Here is an 8,173-nt window from a genome sequence, read left to right as displayed (position 1 = left end):
AATGATGAAGTGCTAAATACAGCAAACATGACAAAACTGGGTTTGGCATTATGACCTCTAGAATCCCATAGAAACTACTCAATATCTAGACAAATTTTTGGTTTATGATTAGATATGGTTACCACCTACAAAATACACACAATTGGACTAAGAAACTAACAATATTGAAAAAGATATACTTGCTACACTAAAATGTATCGTATTCTTCAGCAATCAAAAAATTCAAGCATCATCATAGACTATGCTATATAGCATATTAGGTCCCCCAAAACTCAAGGAAGATTAGATTTATGTTATACATGCGACTTACACAATCAAAATTGAATTTTGATATCAAGAAAGCCACCAAAAATATCATAAAAGAACTAATTTTGGCCAAAAAACAAGATTATGCAAATCTTGTAAGTTGGTCCTCTTAACTTTCAATTTTGACACTTAGTTCTCACTAGAAGAATAAGAACATGTTGAGAATTATAAAGGCTTATCTTCTAGCAATCTAAACCTCACAAACATGAAGTTTAGAGTGGTATAGTTGCAAAAATTTGAAAAAAAAACCAAAATCGTTCATTTTTTCACACAATTTAGGTTCAAAAATGTTGTGCAAGAGTAAGGTTAATGGTGAGATCGATATTCCAAAAAAAAAAGTCAAGTTTTTTTCAGCTTATAAGACGAGTTTGTGGATACATGGCACCTCGAAATTCATTGTCATACTCTTCAAATAATTCAAGAAAAATGGTCACTTAACAGGAGACAAAAGTGTCCAAGGACATAAAATTGTCATGTTACCATTCTAGTGCTAAGGGAAGAAACTCAAAAGAAAAAATCAAAGAAACATTACACATCTACTACTAATGTTTCAGGGATGCTAGAACATAATGATTTCAATCAACAAACACCAGAAGCATTGCCGGCTTGCACTTCCAATCCCAATGTGTAGCCAGAAAGCAATCTACCCAGTTCATCTTCATCGAAGAGTCATTTTCACCTAGGAAGTCTATGTGTCAAACTTCATTGCAAAAAAGTTTACATAACGGATGATGCACAAATCACTCTTGCTGAAGCGATTTACTTTTTAGAGAGTGCTATAATGATGGTGGACAATGAGCATTGGAAGAGAGCATGGAAGAAAATTGGTGAATTTGGACCGGGGTTTTCATCACCCACGTTCCATGCTATGCAAAATAATCTATTGGAGAAATGCTATGCTCAAGTGAAAGAATGTGTGCAAAGGGAAACTCTTAGCAATATAGAGCTTTCTAGATGTACTATAGTCAGCGGACGACTGGTCCAATGTACAAAGAAAACCACTAAGTAATTTAATGATTGATTCACCTAGAGAGGAAACATTCGTTCGTGATGTGGATTCACATGGTTCAATTAGTATGGGATTTATATTATTGATGTAATTGCCTCAGTGATAGAGGAAGTGACTGCTATAGACATGTCGTCCAAATTGTGGTAGACAATGCAAAGAACTGCAAGAATGTCGACAAAATCTTGCAGTGACGGTACTTGCATGTTTTTCCTTTTGGTTGCAACACACATGGTCTGAATATTTTATTAAATGATCAATATAAAATTCATGATACCAAATGGTTTGTCTCTATTGTTGCCAATATTTCTCACTAGCTTGTGATATTTATGCTCAAAAGATAGAGAGTATTATATATTTTTTGACCTCACATATCAGTTATGTTAAAACTACCCATACAGACTAGATTTTGCACTCACTTCTACACTTTTTAGTCTCTTATTTGAAACAAATATGGAGCCATAAATGCATTTACATGTATGGCATTTCATGACTAGGAGAGCAGTTAGAACGAAAAAGTGAAAGAGAAAATCAAAGCCTCGAGGGTAGCGCTTACAAAAAGAACTTGGTGGAGTATTATGATGGATGCGTATCATGTAATGATGCATGTTATGTATTCCATACATAATCTTGACCAGAGGGTGCCCATCTCAAAAAATTATGGATGCAATGGTGGACTATCCAAAGGAGTCTAGAGTGTCTTGAAAAATTGGAGCATTCGGTGGTGGAAAAGCATTGGCGTTTTCCATTCTCTTGTCGACAAAGGAAAGTCCTCTTGAAATTACTTTCATGCTAGATGCACTGGAGCGCATACACCATTACACAATGCTACTTACATGCTATATCCTAAATACTAGAATATGGACTTGACATCCAATGTTGAAGTGGTTCATGATTTTTACAAAGCGGTAAATACTTTCTATTCCAATGTTGATGATCATGTAAGGTGCATAAAAGAAATGTCCTCCTTTCAATGAAAGAAGGTCTGTTTTCAATGATGCAAAGGTTTGTGTTAAAATTGATATCACTCTTTTGGCACCTTGAGACATTTCATCTTTGCTTCTTAATCTCACCTTCTGGGCATGACCATATCTCTTTGATCATATCCTTTGTTTGGACGTGTTTGTTTATGTCACTCCATTGGGCATGATTGGGATTTTCCCATTTGAACAATTTGTAGGCCATTCTAGTTTCCTGGTGGGCAGTCAAACCCTGTGTGAGAGTATTAAGTTGCTCGCATGCCTTTCTAGACTCCTCATGAAAACCAATCCTTTCACTTTCTAGTGGCTTCCAGTTTCTCCTCCCTCTCTCCTAAAAAGAGCTCCCTCCAAAAACGTGCTAATCATTCTCTCCCTCTCTCTCTCTCTCTATTGTACCATCTCTCACTTCTCTTCACTTCACCTTGAAAGTTGCTTCTCTTTCCTTCCTTTCATTTTTTCCCTCCCAAAATCTCTACTGTAGAAGTTTGAACCTCCTTTACCTCCTCAAGCTTATTGCATTCTTCTCAAGCTTTTTGCATTCTCCTCAAGCTGAAGTTCTCCATTTCTCCATGAGCCTCACTATACACCTCGACCTAAAGCTGAAGATCTTGCAACATATCCTTTTGCTAGATCATCCCTCTTTCTTTCCTCAATAGGTTTCCTGATCCTTCTTTATTAAGCTCTCTAGAGAGGATCTACTTCCCTCTCAAGCTTTTCAACCTTATCTTCCCCATTAAGCCAACAAGCAGGTGGATAAATATAGCAGTAAGTGGCATCAATCGCCTTTGTGTACCATCAAGAATCTTGCTCTTTATACAACTGAGAACATGGATGTGCAGTGTCTAATCATAAGTGTTCGTTTTCAAGTTGTGTCACTATTCCCTATGGCATCATCAGGTACTCGACGACCTAGGAGTGTCATTGATTCCATTTCATGTAGCAATAAACAAGAGGATAGTGGATGATGGGTGACGATGGAGTTCAAACGAATGATGTAGATGGCAATGCAACCCAGCTCAAGAGGCGCACACAAGGTCTTGAGGAGACACATGGCTTCTTGAGCACACCATTGGAAGGGAAGAATCATGGAGTTCAAGCAAACACAAGACAAAAAGAGGCTTGCAAAGGTGCAACATGTGTATGTTGCTTCACAACTAAAGCTAGAGATAGTAGTGGCTCTATCGAGGTTTCTTGCAAACTCTAATTTTACTCCTTTGTCAAGTTTTTAGATTGTCTATTTAGTATTTCTGTCGTGTATGTTGCTCTTGATGACTGTAAGATTTTCATTTCTTGTTGATGTTTGCAAATGTTTTTCCATCCAAGTTTGTAGAGTGGGAGCCAATAGAGTCCTTCACAGGAACTTTTGAGGCCATCCACGCTGACCTTGGAAAGTTTCTCGATGCTGGCCCCACGTGATTTTTTTTTCTAATTATACTTATGTCATGCCTGGGCAAAATGGGTATGGTAATCTTTCTCCGGTTCACTCGCCAACCTTGGAGAATCACAACAACCAAAAGGAGAATTGAGGTAGATGTGCAAGCAGCAATGAAGTGCACCTATGGCTCTCATAAAGCCAAGGTGACATGGTATATGTCTCTCCATGTGTTTGTGTTTATCTTTCGACTTCAGAGTGTTCACAGAACACCAACAATGTGGACTTGCAAAGGGGAAAGTGCTATCAATGGATTCCTTGCAACTAGATGGGAGACTATAGTGGTCAACCACCAAGGAGATAGAATCAAGTGCTCTGTAGTTTGCTAAGAATTTGGTGTTCAGATACTATATTGCGAAGCAAAGCTTGTCAATGGTCTTTCCCTACCGAAGATGGAAGCTGACAATGGGAGAATGGGAGGCACTAGACTTTGATGTTGCTGCTAGAGAATTAGATGACTTGCAAATATGCCTCCATATGGGATGATACAATCGAGGATACAATGCACAACATAGCAGTGAATAACGATTGGCACCTCAGTCACCTTCGCAAGTATCTTAATCTCAAAGATACCTTGTCCAAGAATTATCTCTTTGTAATCAATAAAAATGTTTTCAATCCACAAAAGAGAAGATTTTTTTGTGTGAGAACATTCCGTTTTCGCTATGTACTTTTGTAAAAGCTTGTAACTGACATGGATTTTGCTCCCATTAACACATACATTGTTTTGAATCTCATGTCTACACATACTTGTTTATTCTCAACTTTTTCAAGTTTTCGATTGAAATGTGCAATTTCTTTGATATGGAGAACAAAGGTTTTCAATGCTGGTGTCTTTCAATGCTTTGTTGCGGTTTTGTTTAAAATTATAGTTTTAAGCTATTTTGATGTTAATTTTAAGTACTTTTTAAAAAATGAACTTGACTATATAAGTGACTTTCTAGGTTTCTCACATTCCCAAAAATGTAGCTCTAAGCTCTTTTCGCATCTTCTTCGTGAACGAACCCATGGCAATGTATTCTGATGCACTTCTCACACAACTAGAAAAGATAGGACTTGCAGATCGAGCACATGACCTACACAATGTGTTTGAAGGGACGATTGACATGCATGCCACTACCAACCTTCATGCATAGGCACTTGAAAGCATTAGGGAAATTTTGGACTCTCAAATGGGCCCTATAAGGACTTTTCCTTTCTCCCTCTTGTCCAAAATGGGCACATGGTAAAATTTTTACAAATGAAATTAGAACTTATTGGAGCTTGTGGATTTAGAATGTACTCATCGAGATCTATCCATTGATATATAGTATACCATCAGATTTCTTATATTCTAAAAGATTCCTTTTTTTAATGTGACAACTCCGTTTTATAAATGGAATCTCTCCCCATATTTCAGCTTCAATGGGGAGGCCATAACTTCTAAAATCAACTCCAAATTTTTCAGAGTTTGGGGATTAGAACCTACTTTCTAAGATCTTTCTAATGATATGTTGGTTGATAGGGTTTTGACAAAGCATTTTTGTACTTCATCGGGTTACCCACTTTGGACAAGAGAGGCAAAGTCAAACCTCCTTATAGGGCCCCTTTGAGAGTTCAAATTTTCCATAATTCTTTCTGGACTACATGGCACAACACATGGAAGAATATGCCATAGTCTTGAGGGATCCGACACAGCGTGGCTGCCATTGGATTTCCTCAAACATCTCTATGCGATCAACAAAACTTTCAATTTTGCTTGCTAAGGTTTATTAAAGGCCTCATGGAACGGGACTACATGACAGAGGATGAAGATGATCTCATAGAATTGGGCACGGGGTGCATAGGCGCCCAATTTATTTCTTGGGACATGGTTCTAGACTTACTTGTGCTTGAGGGCATGGATAAGGGAAAATCAAAGGAAAAGGCCAACCAAAAACCGCCTGTGACCATTATGGAGGAATCAAATGAAGTTATCAAAGAGGTTGATGAGAAGATTGAAGCATCTATGGCACTCGTCCTCTTGCAAGAGCCCAACTCCATTGAGGAGAAAGATTGGATGATAGAGGGCGATGAGGTGTTGGACAAAGTCCCAAAACTCAGGAGTCTCACTTTGCATGCAGTGGTGGTGGATGATCGTCACTTTTTGTTCCTTGAGGACATTGCCAAGACACTAGGACTCAGAGAAGATGAGTCACTCTCAGTGCTTGCTATCTATGCATGCATGAAGGATCCTAGTGGAAAGGAAGTCAAATTTCAAATTGACTTTGAAGACCAAGGTTTCCCAACAAGCCTCTCCTTCCTCCCCAATGAAAACGAACAGAAGTTAGTGCAAAGGGTGGCAAGTACACTTACAAAAATCAAATCATGTGTCTCATTTTACAAAAGCATCCTGGAAAGCACTTTTCATCCACACAAACTACTAATCCCTATGGAAGGAGATGACCGCTCTAGCATCAATCTTACAAAGAAAAATCTTGAAGAGATGGATGAATAAATTGAGGTACGAATTTCTTAACCTGGTCGATTGTCTATTGTTCCTTACAACAAGTGTTAACGTTGTTTAAAATACTTTTCAGTCAGCATATCATGTTGATAAGCTCGCAATGCGTAATGGAGCTTCATGCAACATGCCCATGGGTAGGGATAGCTCGCTTTGGCACTACCTTAGCCACCTTGGGCCATTGATTCTTTGAGTTTCTCACACAAAGTTTTCCAAGTATGATTCTGCGGAGTTGCTCAAGTGCAAAGCATTAAGTGCCATACTCGCTAAAGATTCCTTGTTAGTAATGTCCTGTAGTGGTAGGGGATGGAATGACATTTGTGTTAGTTAATCAAGTAAATTAGAGAGAAAATGTGTAATGGTGACTAGTACAAGCAGGTGAAGCTGGCTATGGAGGGAAGAAGTAGAAAGTACTCAGAGATAGAAGAAAAGGATTATATTGTGGAGGGAAGAAAGAGAGGGAGTGCAAATCTATCTCCTTTAATTTCAAATTTTTGATCATGAGTGTAGAGAGAGAAATGTTGCTGCACACAGAGGTAATGGAGTTTTCCATTGCTCTCACTTGGAGCTAGAGTGGGAGAAGCATGAGGGGGGCAGAGAGAGAGAGAGAGAGAGAGAGAGAGAGAGAGAGAGAGAGAGAGAGAGAGAGAGAGAGACAATAAAGGAAGAGAGAGAGTGGGAGAGAGAGAAGGAGGATCTGCACTTTCTGTTAGAAGTAGGTAGCAAAGAATTTTCCCTTAATGATTGGGAGGGGGGAGTGACAAGAGATAAAAGGGGAGAGAGAGAGAGAGAGAGAGAGAGAGAGAGAGAGAGAGAGAGAGAGAGAGAGAGAGAGAGAGTTGGCTCACATTTTAGAGAGAGAATACAATGAGAGAATGTGGAAAATTTGCTTTTCTGGAAGGGGGGCTGAAAAGTGCTTCTTTTAATGAGATCTAAGTGAGAGAGAGTGTGTTTTTTATGTTAGAGAGACAAAAGAGGGGTGGAAAAAAGACATTTTAAAGTTCATCTATCCACCTCTTTTTTGGGTTACTAAATAGAGTATTTTCAAATACAAAATATAGAAATGGCTTTTAAAAAAATCTCAACATAGGCCTTTTTTCCTCTCCTTTAGGCTTGGTCAAGTTGCACTTAAGCTTTAAGCAGTCCCTTAAAATTCCAAATAAAGAGGCCCTCATATACCCCATTCACTTCCTAATGGTTGAAATCTCTTAAACTTGAAGTTGTTGTTTCCCTTATAGAGCTTCCCACAACATGTTATATGCTCAAGAAGAAAAGAAATACCTCATATTTTGTACTCTTTTACTTTGCCAAAGGCCCTTGAACCAATTGTTTTTCCTTTGATTAATGCCTCATGTGGGATGCGGATGAGATGTATGCACCTGGAGTTTTAAACAATGTGCATAATTGCTCCTATCCCTAACTGTGTGGAACTAGAAGAAAAGGAGATCCTAGTCCATTACTACTTTCTCACAGCCTTCAACGAGCATGAAGATCTAGTTTTTGTACAAACTGCTTGTGCGTTGGGAATTATAGAGAAAGTGTGATTCATCACTTGGGATGTGGTTGCTCTTTTGGATCCAAAAAATGAAGTTCTATAGATTTCTATTTATCACCTTAGCTTTAAAGAATTTCAACCTTTCTTAGAGCTCATCAATAGTCTATCTTTTTGTTTTGATCAAACAAATCAAGACCTCATTGAAGCTTCGATAGTTGAATAAGAAAACATAGAGTGGTACTTTCTTACTTCTTCATTTGCAGGTGAATGGTTCTGAATTTCTATTGTATCCCTTGTTGTAACTCGTGTTGTAATCTTTCATAATAATGGAAAAACGACGCCAAATGTTTGGATATCCTCTTTTCTTTGGAGAGCCTAGAGAGGATATAGAATTATTTTTAGCAAACTTTCAAGATGTCTTGTCATATCAAGGGGATAGTAACTGATCAAGAACGTGTAGAAACATTTGAGG

The sequence above is a fragment of the Adiantum capillus-veneris genome, chromosome 18 (assembly GCF_014529385.1).
Source record: "Adiantum capillus-veneris isolate H3 chromosome 18, ASM1452938v2, whole genome shotgun sequence".
In the NCBI taxonomy this organism is placed as follows: domain Eukaryota; kingdom Viridiplantae; phylum Streptophyta; class Polypodiopsida; order Polypodiales; family Pteridaceae; genus Adiantum; species Adiantum capillus-veneris.
This window is presented reverse-complemented; position numbering follows the sequence as displayed.